Raw genomic sequence first — 14,105 nt, 5'->3', positions numbered from 1 at the left:
GGGATAACATGAGATTCTTATGAAAATGAAGATATAAGTGTTTCCTGCACCCACACATCGAAACACTAGCTAGAACTTAAGTGCTATACTTTTATCAGGCCTACAATAAAGTGTATATTAATCATGTTATACTAATTGTATTAAACTCCTTCCTGAGTAGGACCAGACCAGGAGATTATTATCCATAATTTAGTGTAAAGTGGGGTTACTGGCATATCTCAGGGGTTCTAGTCTAGTCTAGCTTCCTAAGGAGACCTTTCTCATCATAGCTGAGTGCCAATACATTTAAAAGAACACTCATCCCACATGTTTTAAACACCCTCATCTTGTCCACCTTTAAAATATAGAAGATTGCTCTGAGTTTAAGGGAAATAATAAAAACAATAGAGTATACCTCAAAGTATTCTTTTAATAACTTAAAACACATCCGTGGTAAAGGCAAATGCAACTTAGAATGTGGTCAAGATATCTGGAGAGCTGCAGCTTCCCAAAGGTTGTGTATTTGAACAAAGCCAGACTAAAAACCAGATTGGACACCTCTGAAGCCCTAATAGTTTAGAACATAAGATAACACAGCTATCTGTTTTAGAATCTGAGCACATGGATATTTTTATTCTGTCAAAAAAGCAGACACAAAAACAGAAGGAATACATTTCTGTTCTCTGCATTTTAATCCTTCATTTTCATTCAGTCTTGATTGTCAACATTTTTAGTTGCTTTTTTTTACCAGGTATTGTATAATCTTTAAATGGACTGAAAATCAATTATAACAGAGGGCCAATAAACACCTGTGTTCCACTAACTAAAACTAAATCAAAGATGCATAATGCTGCAGTTTCAAAACATAACGGAAAATTGAAAGAAATTAAAGATAATGTTCATGTATACAAACAGAATAGTAGACTTGCTTTGTTCTGCAGATTCCTACAAAAGTTAGCAATACAAACAAGTAAGACAATAGAAAATATATGAAAATACTTATGGACACAAAGATTTATCCATTAAAGCAGAGCTGAACCAGAGTTTACTTAACCATGCATTTTGCTTTTCAAAAGTAGGTTTACAATGGTAGCTCCCACATAGAATTAGAAAGAAAGATATGACTTTACTGCCTATCAGTAAGTACATTTATCCAATGTCAGCTTGGGTCACTTCATGAACCATCAATGAAGGTGACATCTTTTACAGCTTCATCGGTATAAATATCCATTTATCCACCAGCTACATAAATAGAGCGAAACATAAAATATACTAAATTGGTTTAAATACTTAATTCAATGGCTGTAATTGATACCCACCAGGAAATGTTTAAGTGAATGCCAGATTCCCAGTTTTATAAATAAAAACCTAATTAGAGGTAGAAAAAAGATGCTAGGAGCAGTAACCCTGAGTCACACTTGGGGTAGGTAAACCTATGGAAACAAAAGTAAATACAGCGCTTACCTGATCCGCCGGCATCCCACGTCGTCTTTCACGTCTTCTGTCTTTCTCCGGCCGGCTTCTTCTGCACCCGATGAGTCACCAGGTGTTTCGGTTACGGGAGGGGCAGGAAATTCAAATCCGTTTGTATTTCAAATAATACAAAATAACTGTATTGAATGCAATACAGTGGATTTATATGTGTAGTACATTGTTTTTCATGAACATTTATTTTACAGTATATTATTGTTATTATAATTATATTAATATATTTATTATTTTTTAATTTATTTAATTTATTATTTTGACATGATTTTGTGTTTCAAAATTTATTATACTCATAATAATATATTATACTGTAAATTAAATTTTCATGAAAAAACAATGTACTGCTTTTAGACATAAAACCAGAGAGAAATGAACAGCTCAGGAGGTTAAGCCTCCATAGTGGATGTTGAAAGAGTAAATGTCTCATTGTTCACTATAAAATTAGAAAAGGGATCTCCATTTCCCGGTAGGGTCTAAGAATTTTAAAAAATCGTCACTCTACTCGGACAGTAGGATAGATCAGTGAATATCAATTCAATCCATAGAGCAAGGTATGACCATGCCTTTGAAACACAAGCAGTGTGCCCAGGACCAACAGAGGACCCGATTCATTAAAGCCCTCTAAGACTTGAGAACATAGACTATCATTGAAGAACCTTTGGGATCCAGCAAGTTTTTGCTTACAAAAATGTTTTAAATCCTGGTTCAGATAAATCCCAGATTTGTTGGATGACCCAGGTTCTCTCATCAAAGTCTATCTGCTTCAGTGTGAGAGAGCTTTGATAAATCAGGCCCAAAATGGCCTTTTGTTCCCCCTCTGACCTATATAATACAAAATCATGTTTATTTATTTTTATAAAATAGTATAGGCAACCGAATGCAGAAATATAAAGCATAAATCCACCTCATGAATCATCAAAAACCAAATCACATACCAGAAAAACAGGTTTTAAAGTAAATCACTTTACAGTCTATAGAATAGATATCCTTGACTATGTAAATAATAAGTTGCATTAAACACTGAAAGGGTCAGTACACTCAGGGATAGTACTGTGCAAACACATTAAATTAGTGTTTGTTATACTGTATTATTTGGTACTCCATGAGAAGATCTCAGAGGCTGAACTTTACATGTTGTACACTAGCCACAGCCATTATTAGGGGTAAGTTCACCCTCCGTGTAGATTTTTTTTCATATTTACAATGAGAAGATCTAAAGGTTAGTGGGCATATATGTATACACTGCCAGATGGGCAAGAAAAATACAAAAACAGGAATCAATGAAAATAAATTCTTACTCATAGCACTTATCCTGGTAAAATATATATATACTTCATGTGCATTTAACCCTTTCAAATGTTTACAGCCCAAATAAACAATAACATTTTTTAAATTAAATTATTAATGTAAAGATAAAAAGTAAATAAAAGGTAATACAAAAAAGAGAGTTTTATTTCAAGATTTTGTTGTGGTTTGTATACATGCAGTGATGCTGAAAATGATCCCAGGAGTATGTGCAAAGATTTAAAACACAAATTGCACAGGGAAACCAAACATTTCTTGTAATGCATTTTATGTGTTTTAAAAGGACAAACACATATTTTTCTATTGATTATTCAAGCAATGAACCAGGGCAGTGAGGCTCATCAAAGACTTGAAAAGAATCTTTTTGGCAGAGTAATCTACTAACATCATAGAAATGTGAACTGACCAAAGCCCTAGAGTAAGCAATGCACACAATACTGGAAACTGACTAGAGAATAAAAACTTGTCTTAAAATTTGGAAATTGCACTCATTTCTATTCCAAGCAAAAAGATAGACAGCATTATTGGGGTTGTAAGACGAACACAGTTACATTTCTATTCTATTAAAAAAATAATTATCCACAAGTCTGCTTATGAACAAGGAAAATAATATCACATACTTTTGAGGGCCATCATGCAGCATTTATGATTTCATATTCAATGAGACACAAAACCTGGGAAAAAATACTTTGTGCAGGTTGAAAACTTTACCTAGTGCTTGCTTTTCCTCATAATGAGTTTATGAGTCATAGCAACTCTTGTATTTGTATGACTCCTATAGACTAGAGCAATTTGTCAGTACTTAAAGTTGAGCTAAGCTTTACCAATAAAAAAACTGCGGCCAGGCATTTCCTTTATCACAGATTGGACAGTTGAGGTCCCTTCTGCAATAAAATAAAATAACCTGGCTGATCGCAATTTTTTATTAAACCTTACCTGTCCTTGTTCAATAGTGGGTGCTGCCCACAATCATTATCTTTATCAGTTCCTCTTTGGTAAAGAATCTTCAGACATCTTCATTTACCAGGCTAAGATAAGGTAACTCCTGCACATGTGTATTCATTCAGTCCCAGCAGCCTCAGCATGCGCAGCTCAGTGTACTTTTAAAAAAGATTGCAAATAGGTAGCTAAGTATCTTTTATTGCAGGTACATCGCTGCACTCCTTCAAGAAAAATCCCATCTGCTTGCAATTTTTAAATGTGGAACTATAGTCCCATTCATAAAGTAGTACATATCTTTTTTTAGAGTGGTGGAAAACTAGACAGTTTTGGTGATACTGTTTTATAAAATTATTTTAGTATAGATTTAGCATTGATAAAAAAATTAATGTTTTTCTACTTTGACTAATGTTACTGTTAAAAAAATATATGTTCACTGTAAAAAATATACATGACTGTATGGCTATTGTGTTCCAATTTTGTGCATGTCAACAAGCAAGCAAAACAAATCAATATGAAAAATTAAAATATAAATAATAAAAAAAATCAGAAAAAATAATAGCTAATAATTAGGGCTAGAAGGTGATTAAAGAGTTAATTAGGGGAGATAAGGGGTTAAATAGAAATGCATTTTTCAATGTAAATTTTAATAATAATTATTTATCTTTTACTATAGCAGAAACAGCCAGCGATAAAGCAGAAATAAACTAATATGAGAAAAAAAAATGTGAACAAGCAGATTCAATATTTCAGAAGGGAAAGTCACTTTAGTGACTTGCACTGCTTCATGAATTTCTATTTCTAACTGGGCTCCTCCTTTGAGTCAACAGGAAGTGTATTTCTATAAAAACCATACAATGGACACCCTAGTACCCAAGAATTCAAAGATCTGGAAAAAATATATTATATTTTCATACCTAGACATCAATAATTCATGACTTTTACCAATGTAGTATACTGTATAACTGTATATATATATATATATATATATATATATACTTAAAGTTTGGAAATCATAAAATTAATAGATTACGAATCCTCTTTATTAGCTCCTGTTAATCCACATTTGCAGTAGGGAGACTTCTGATCTGCACATTATTATTTATTACATGATTTTGAAGCAAGGTTATTGACATTTAAACAATTACTATATAGCAGATATTTAATCTCCCTAATAAAAGTTGATTATGCTTTTTTCAATACAAAAACTTAAAAGGCATGATAAATTATTCATACATACTAAGCAGGAAAAACAACTACCAATATAAAAACAATAGTGGGATACCTTTATTGCACAAATGAGTATATTTATAGCTTAATATCTTTTAAAAAATTTTAGGCCCTCACTGTAATGTCAATGAATAGAATTCAGTGGGGCACTGCTCTTGGTTTCAGTGATGGGAATTTCTGGATGTAGATATCGTCTTATTGGGGGTAGCAAAGCAGCACAGCATTGGCTTTTTTTGTCAATTTCAATAGTAAGCAAAAGATTTACAATGGAGCCAAAGTTATTCATTGACTTCCTGTAAGAAAACTGAAATTACATCATGAAAGTTGATCATCAAAATGAAAGATTGTTTCCAACCATATCAAATATTTATATAATTTGAATAAAAATAAGAAAAGCTGTCCCCCCACTTAGATAACAGTGTGCCAAACCAGGGACATAGAAAAATAGTAAATCTGGTTTTATTACCATAAGAGGTAAGTATCAATAAAACCAAAGTAAGATGTTTTTTTTTTTTTGGCTAACATTTAATGAAACGGTAGTAATCAGTGTAGACACTGGCTATACATAGTTCAACTAGCAAATTAAACATCTTAGATGGTTCCTTAAAGAGCAATCCAGGCAACATCAGTTAACAGAATGGAGTAGGTCCGAACAGATATTGAAAACATCTATTAATAGCATATACAGTAATAGTATTAAAGTAAAATCCAAACCATATGTAAATATGTCGTCAAAACATGAAATAAAAAGCTATATGTAAATGTTAATAATATTTTAGGTTAAGGATTTTAACCCTAAAGATGTAACCAACTTATATACCCATTAAATTTGTGAAAAAAAAGACTTACATGTTTCCAGAGGAATCAAGCCTATGGATGGATTACTTGAATGGAGAAGGATTAATGTGAGCCACAGGCAAATATACCTATATTGAAAAAGTGTATAAATATATATATATATATATAGTGAAATATTTCTTACTTATAGGGCACAGGAAAAAGTTGAAGAAAGGTCCCTATAGGGGTAGAGCAGGGCAGGGTGAATGAAAGGTTATGTGAGTTAATAGAGTAGATCCGCGCTGTGTGGTTATTCAAAGCTTTAGAGACTGCTATGGTTGTGCTGGCCACCTAAATAGGTGAGGGTAGTGGCATTCAGGAGTTGGCATTGTGCACCTTGCAGCAAATATGTTATTTTTTAGACTACATATTATTACCCCTATTTATTGTACAGCTCTGAAAAATATGTTGGTGCTATATAAATCCTGTTTATTAATAATAAAAATAATATTAATAATAGTATTAATAATATTATTAATATTATGCTTTTTGTGTCAGTAAAATTGATATGGCAAGTGTGTATTGGTTACTTTCACCAAATAGGTGGTCAGAACACAGAGAACATGCAAATACCAATCACCTTTCTATTGATCATCAGGCACCATAAAATTTAGCATTTGCTATTGAGTAGGTATGATTCAAGATAACACCCAGACCTAGGCTACGTATTCATGCTAACTCAGGCTGGACTATTGTCTGAGAGGAATTATACTTATGATGAAATCCGGCTAATGTGCAGTGGTCCTCAACGCCGAACATTAACTCACTGTGGCAAATCAATGAAGGAACAACCAGGAGCAACCGCTGTATTTTCCTATATTGGAGAGCATGGCAGGGTACCACTTACCTGTCCTCCCCTCTTACCTTTCCATAAAACATAATAGCACTGTCTGTACAGGGCATGTTCACTCTCCTGTCACTAGAAACAATTATGTTCAGCACTTTAGTATAACATTATAGTTGACGCTACCCTTGTCACCAATAGACAAAGTGAGAAACCTCCCTTTTATAGACATATCACATGCAGTCTTGAATTTTTTTTGTATGTATCATCTGTGACTGCTCCATAAGGCTACAACGAAAGAGAGTTCAGAGTAGCTTTTTAGGAAATGGGTAAAATTAATGTGTTTGGTTGTTTTCAAACTCCATTACTTGCATTATTTTACAACATTGTAGTAATCGGAGAATTATCTACTAAAGGGCAATACCGTGTAAATGCTGTCATTGTATGCAGCATAAATCACTGTGGATGGTCTTCGAGTATCATTATTTTACAAAGAAACATCGATTTGTGCTAGAACACAAACCAAGGTGTGCACAAATGGATGCCATTACTTTTTTTGGCTCACATTGAGGGCAAATGTACTAAGATGCACAAAGTAAATGAACTTGATTATCCCTCTTTACTACAAAACTGCTTGCAGATCAATTTTTTTCACAGATGTTCAATTCAATTTTGTGGCATGTAATGTTCTTTAGTATTAATGGCATCTCCATCCAGCTTGTAATGGCAACCATGAATAGAAATGAAAAAATGTGTGTCAACAAACATTGCATCTCATTCAGGGTTTAAGCATGCACTGTTAAAAATAATTCCCTACAATAAAAATGTTTTTGCTCCAACATTACAATTATAGCCTGCACAGTTTGGTGAATAGCTAAACACTTACTCTATGCACAGATTCCATCAGATGAGTTCATGTAACAGCATTTAGCTAATAAGAAGAAAACTCATAGAAATGTGGTTTAGTGTGTACTTACAGTTTAGTGGGTTGTAATTATATTAGATGTCAATTTGTTTATTATGACTGCAAATCTGATGTTTATCTGTTATTTGAGGTCACTGATAACTTTGTAAATACACATATTCTTGTTCTATATAGTCACACATTCTATTCTATATAGTCTAAATATTATATTAGCTAATTAATAGACCAGAAAATTATATAAATATAAAATTTTATATTATATACAGGTAGTCCCCGAGTTACATACGAGATATGGGCTATAGGTTTGTATGAAAATTTGTATGTGTGTTGAAGCAAGTACATTTTTTAATAAATGCAATTAGGACAGATGTTTGTCTCAACATAATATTAGGCAGCATGTTGTCAAGTACTGTATAATGTCCTCACTGTGAGTTTATCATAAACAAAGCAAAAAAAACTTAACTTAAAAAAATTAACTTCTGGAGCAAGCTGTGCTTTGATCTGCAAAAATAAACAAATTCAGAGTTTGTCTTGGTCATTAAAGAGTTACAAGATGTTGCAGAATAGCAAAAGGCTGGAAGTCATGCAAACTGCCCCATCCTGCCCATCAAGCCTGCGTTCTGCACACCAGCAGGGAAGCCCTGTTCGTATCTAGGAGTCGTCCATATGTAAGATGTCCTTAACTCCAAAACTAATTGTATATGACTGGGAAATATATTTCTGTATTTAATCTTTTTAACTTTAACATTTGACCTTCCCCAAAAAGTAGTTGGTCTATGCAGGATTTTTATTAGTGTAACCTATGCAGATAGATACTAGATAGATATATTTTTTTTTGTAAACCACACTCTGTTCTGCCAGTTTCCAAATGTTGGGTACTTGATGTCAAAGATTTGTTATATTATTGCAAGACCACAAGACATTGGTATTGGTCTTTTGGTATGGATTCTTCACAGTAAAAAAACACTTTCCAGAATCTTTTGAAGTTCTGTGCATTGTTTTTAGTACCTAAAAAACATTGAAGTTGAGCATTAAAATGTTTGTTCTGAATGTAATATTATAGAGCTGTAATCGTAATAGGGTATTCAATTAACAAAAATAAGTACACCCCCCATAGACATTTCTATTTGTTGTATTGATGAATAATTTATTTTACTTACAAATATTTATATTTGTGATATTCTAGCTCATCCCCTCAGTGGTCCAATCTTTAGGGCCCCTTGGCCTAGCCAGACACCAGAGATGGCAGGGCTGTCCTGCCCTTACTCCTTTGGTTTCTTCACTAATCCATGCCAAGGGCCCCCTTAGCTCGGTTCTCCACATATTTAACTTGTGTCAGAAACCTGCCTAAACAGCCATCAAATGTTGTTATAAGCCTACAAAGCAATGCACCTGGAAAGTGATTGGCTGCTATCTTGTCTAGAAGAAGCCAACCATAATTCCAACCATAATGCCAACCAGAAGCCAGCCGTAATTCCCTGGGAGAACAGATTCTAGAACTATCCAGAAGGAAGATTACCCCGAAAACCTAAAGGGAGATAGCTATACTAAAGACATGCTACACAAGTTTACAGTGTCAAATGAAATCAGAGTACACAATTTCAGTATAGGAAATGGGCAGCATCTACAGCTGTGGTACATACATAGTTATATGAGGCTTTACCCTCTAATACCTTCTAAGAAGAAATACATTGGAGTGAGTGGGGAAGGCAAAAGGGAAGGTGATTTTATGGAAAGAAATGGGCTTGAAATTGTCTGTTATGACAGTTATGGAAGTACCTTGCCATTGTACTAAAGCTATATTTCTGCCAATAAGGTTGCAGGAACAAAGCAAGGGAGTGTTGGTGGCCAAAGAAGCCTGTTGACTTTCTGTATGCTTTTTTATATATCCTGGGGTATTGCGGTATTCCAAACTACTATCCCTCTCTCGCCCAAATTTTTAGAAACAGGAATGGAGATAGAAAAAACAGGGGAATTTTTTTATTAAAATGGAACAAAATGTGTATTTCAGACTCATGGAAAGATTTTAGTAAAAAAATACATAGGACTATAGCTATCAGCAGCAGCAGCTTAGATTCTTACAATTAGTGTTTATATAATTCATATAGTAGATGAAAGAATTTGGGGTTTCAGCACGAATCTGTTAAGAGAAAAAGGCTGCTTATGATGCAAAGCTGTTGTTTCAGAAACAGATACTAAACAAATAACTTATTTATCTTATGAACTATCAAACACGTTATTGTTGGTCATTTTGTTGTCTTCATTTTGCTATTTGTAACAGTATGTGATTTAAAAAAAAAACAGCAATTGCTCAAGATTATTTTAAAGCTTGCTACTAAGACAAAAAAACAAAAATGTGGTATACAATGGGGTGGTTCCTGTGCACAGTAAAATGAAGATAGTGCACAGTATAATTACATCATGCAATAGCATAATCACCTATATAATGGCAAATGCAATGTCTGGTAATTGTTTTTAAGGTGAGTGTTTCTAAAAATATTTAAAGACATAATCTGCTAAAAGATTTTACATGTTTAATTTTTCCTTATGAAAATTGAGATTGGTATACTGTCATGTTGATTAATTGGCTACAATGGATTTTGAGTCTTTGCTCCAAATGAACTTTACAGTACAGTTGTTCTGATTTTACTCTTTGCATACCTATTTTGAGTCAGTTGGCCTGATTTATTAAGCCTTTCAAAGGCTAGAGAGGTTACACTTTCATCAGTGAAGCTGGATGATCCAGCAAGCCTGCAATGGATCTGGTGCAGGAAATAAAACATTTGCTAGCAAATAGAAAATGACTTTGAAGAAATCTATTCCAGGTTTGCTGGATCACTCAACTTTTCTGGGATGTTTATCCTCTCAAGCCTTGGAGAGCTTTAATAAATCAGGCCCAGTGACTCTGAGTACTTAAAGCCAGAAACATAATTTTGCAAGTACAAAGCACAGGTTCACTTTGAAGGTTTGTGTGTTTAAAAGAGTCAATGCCAAGCTTCTGCCTTTGTTATTGCTATCTTACATTTAAATTGCTAGCTTACAGTCAAATGTTTCCTGTATTTGTACACCAACCACAATATAACACAGCACCATAACAAGGCTTTAGGCTAAACACAAAAAAAAAACTATTGCCTATTACAGGCTACTCTTTCAAATTGTACACTAAAATCATTGCAATTATTATTCACCACAGTCCCCTTTTAAAGAATTTAAATAGTTTTTGTAATGGCAGAATTTTAACCTGGTGTTATTAGAAAATCTAGCCTACTTTTAAAACAGAGGTCCATTCATTATGGACAGTTTTGAATTTGAACTTTTTTTGAATAAAGATTTCTAAAAATAATTATAAGGTATGTAGCAATCACGTCCATAGGAACAGCTGTTTGCACCCATGTTCTGGTTGGTGGCCTCTGGATCTTTTTGTAGTTTTACACAGGAGAGGGGTAGTAGAGCATTATAATGATCTATCCAGCTGTAACATGCAAAGTTCCAAAGCAATTGGCAGTGGCAAACAGTTCCAAAGGCAATATATACACCTACAAACATACAGGGAATTTGCCCTAAAATCTCTACCCTGAAATGAAAACTCCAGTGTGATCCTATCAGTAATGGCAATTACCTCCAACCTCAACCTAGCCAGGCCACAGAGGCTTTCATGACCATCTGCCCTGACCCCGCACGCTATCAGCATAGCATGGCTTCAATAGGGTCCCCCTAGCACTTAGTTCCCCCTTATTTAAACAATTCAATTATACATATAGTAGTAGTCACATTCCAATTATTTGTTTTTATTTTTAAATGTTGAAGACTATTCACAGACTTTTTCAACTGACAAAGCAGCTTGGATAGGCTGTAAAATGTCTTCAATAATAAAATAGCAAGTTCTGTTGAATGTGACTAAGCACTACTAAATATACAATGACTTGGATAAATGAGAACCTTCATAGACAATGGCTAGCCACCCAAAACAGTGCTAAAATAGGCCATAGGCCAAAACAGTAATTGTTGGTTGTTGCCTATGCCCATACAAGCACCACCTGTAAAGCAACTGGCATCCAACCACCACTCCCCTCTGAAGAACAGTCAGCTACAAAACTATCTAGAAACTCTGAATGTAACACTTTGCTCATAAAGCGATTCTAACTCGCTAAAGAAGTAAATAACATGAAACATATATATATATGATATATAAATGTGTATACTTTTTGTAATTGTAAATTTTATTGTAATGGGGATGGAGATCAGGGGAAAATAATAGAGGTAAACACCATACATAAAGACAAAATTAGCAGAAGTGTAAGCAACTCAGCCACCTTTGGAAGGTAAAGTGCATTGGTAATTTGATAAACAAGTAAACCAGACTCACTATTGTGCTGTAAAGGTCACCGGGAAGCCATCATGGCTATTGAATCACAGTGACCTGTACTGCAAGAGGTAATTGCAGGCCAACCCCTAGTGAGGATAATTCTGGACTTTAGACTGCTTTCTTTTTGTAACCCTTTGTGTTTCAGCTAATTGTTGTCTCTATGTGATCATCCTAAACTGTTGTTCTGTAAGCCCTGTTTCTAGTTGTATAACAGTTTAAACTTATAAAATGAAATGAAAAGTATTTATTACTAAATCATTTGCAATTATTTAGCTGATGATAAATAATATGACAATGAGTGCACATTTGATTGTAAGCATTACTAATGCATGTTTACAAGATAACATAACCCAGAGCTCTTTTAATTAAAAATAATGAGAGTCTGTAAGGTAAGAAATATTACATTTTATTGTTTTTAATTGTGTGTGAATATGTTACTATTCATTTGCTTTTTATGGGAAGCCTTAAAGTAGAACTAAAGCTAAGATCAAAAACATAATAAATAGCAGCTTATCACTCCTATTTCAGGCTTTTATTTTCACTTAAACACTCCCCATATGAGACTGGCAATGCTCACTTACTGTATCGATGAACAGTCCTTTCACCTTAGACTGCTTTCCTCTTTTGAACTACAATTACTTCCTTCTCTCCTTATCTTCTTATGCAAAATGTCAGTCACACTTTACATCAATATCTATAATTATTTTTTTTAGGAAGCAAAGGCTGACCGATCCTCTCCAAAGTCATATATCTGATTAGTGCCCCTTAAACAGGGTGACCATGTATCTCCCTATTACTACTTTTTAAATCTGCATTTCAGAGTTGCATTTCAGGTAGTGCCCTCTTCACATTTCTTTTATTATTTTAAATGGTTAAACTGTTACCTGGAGACAGGTTAACTTTAAAGGAACATTAATGCTTCATAATTGCTCAAGCATATGTTCTGGTGCTTCTTACCTTAAAACACATTGCCTTGAAAATTGTGAATCACAAAGCAGTGTTAAACACTGTTGCTTAAACTTTCTGGTATTACACTCATCAATCATTTGCTTTTTTGAAGTCTAGGAATTTAGTTTTCTACTTTTGTGGAGTGGTATTCATTGAAATTAGGGCTCTTTTTGTTTCTAAATAGTTCCCACTGGCACAGCACAGTCAGCTACGGTAGGGAATCCATGGGAGACAGAGTTGTTATACTAGCCGATATGATTCCATGCAGTATGTTACAGAAAACATTTTATTGCTTTCAGGATCATTACAAACTAATGGTAACACAGTAAAAGACACATTAGGTGCATGACTACCATATGACATTGTTAAAGAAATGTTATATGAAATTGTTAAAAACAAAACTTATACAGAAAAAAGCACGTTGATTTTTGTTAGATCATGCATAGCATACCGCACCACTCCACCACTGAAGTATGCAGGCATTTAACTTCAAATGCATCAGCATTCTGTTTAGATCATTATTTATTGCTTCTAGTCTGGCTTGAAATAATGTAAAATTTATACATAGATTTTTTTTGTGATTTTTGTATTTCTAATGATGACAGAGCAACCAAATGTGTCTCTGATACCTATACAAAAAACAATCTCCTCTTTGCTTATGGCAGCTACAGGCACAGTTTTATGTCTTAAGTGCTCATTAATAAATCTGGCCCTGGACCACAGAACATATAAAAACATGTATTTTAACAACATTACAAAGTGTGAGTGGAATCTTGAATAGCATGAGTTCCATCATTGTTAGCTTGTTGAAGACTGCAGGTGGGAAATGCAACAGCGATAACTCATGTTGGCAGACATAAAAGAATAATGAAGTTTTAGATTTTGGAAGGAATTTAAAATGTAGCCTTACATTGCAATTTAAGTGTTGCATACTGAAGTCATAACAGTGAAGGCAAACAAATAGTATACAAATTAACTTCCTTGTGGCAAGATCAAACTTGACAAAATTTATTTTTTACTGGAGCAGGTTTCCCTTTAGCAAATATCGGTTGTAAAAAAAAATTCCAGTGAATTACATTAATAAAGAAATGATTTTGTGAAACAGTACCATACATTTCACATTGTTTTTCATATTCATTTAAAATAGTTTAATACTCATCAACATTTTCATAATTTAAAACTCAATTTACCAATTTGGTCCACTTTGTGAAGGCATTGCATATTTTTTCCCTCAAAAAAACAAAATATCCAAACTAGTTAATCTTGCCTCTTTCCCACTATAATCCCTAAACCCTGAGGGTTAT

The sequence above is a fragment of the Pyxicephalus adspersus genome, chromosome 3 (assembly GCF_032062135.1).
Source record: "Pyxicephalus adspersus chromosome 3, UCB_Pads_2.0, whole genome shotgun sequence".
Taxonomy (NCBI): domain Eukaryota; kingdom Metazoa; phylum Chordata; class Amphibia; order Anura; family Pyxicephalidae; genus Pyxicephalus; species Pyxicephalus adspersus.
Note: the sequence above shows the minus strand (reverse complement) of the source record.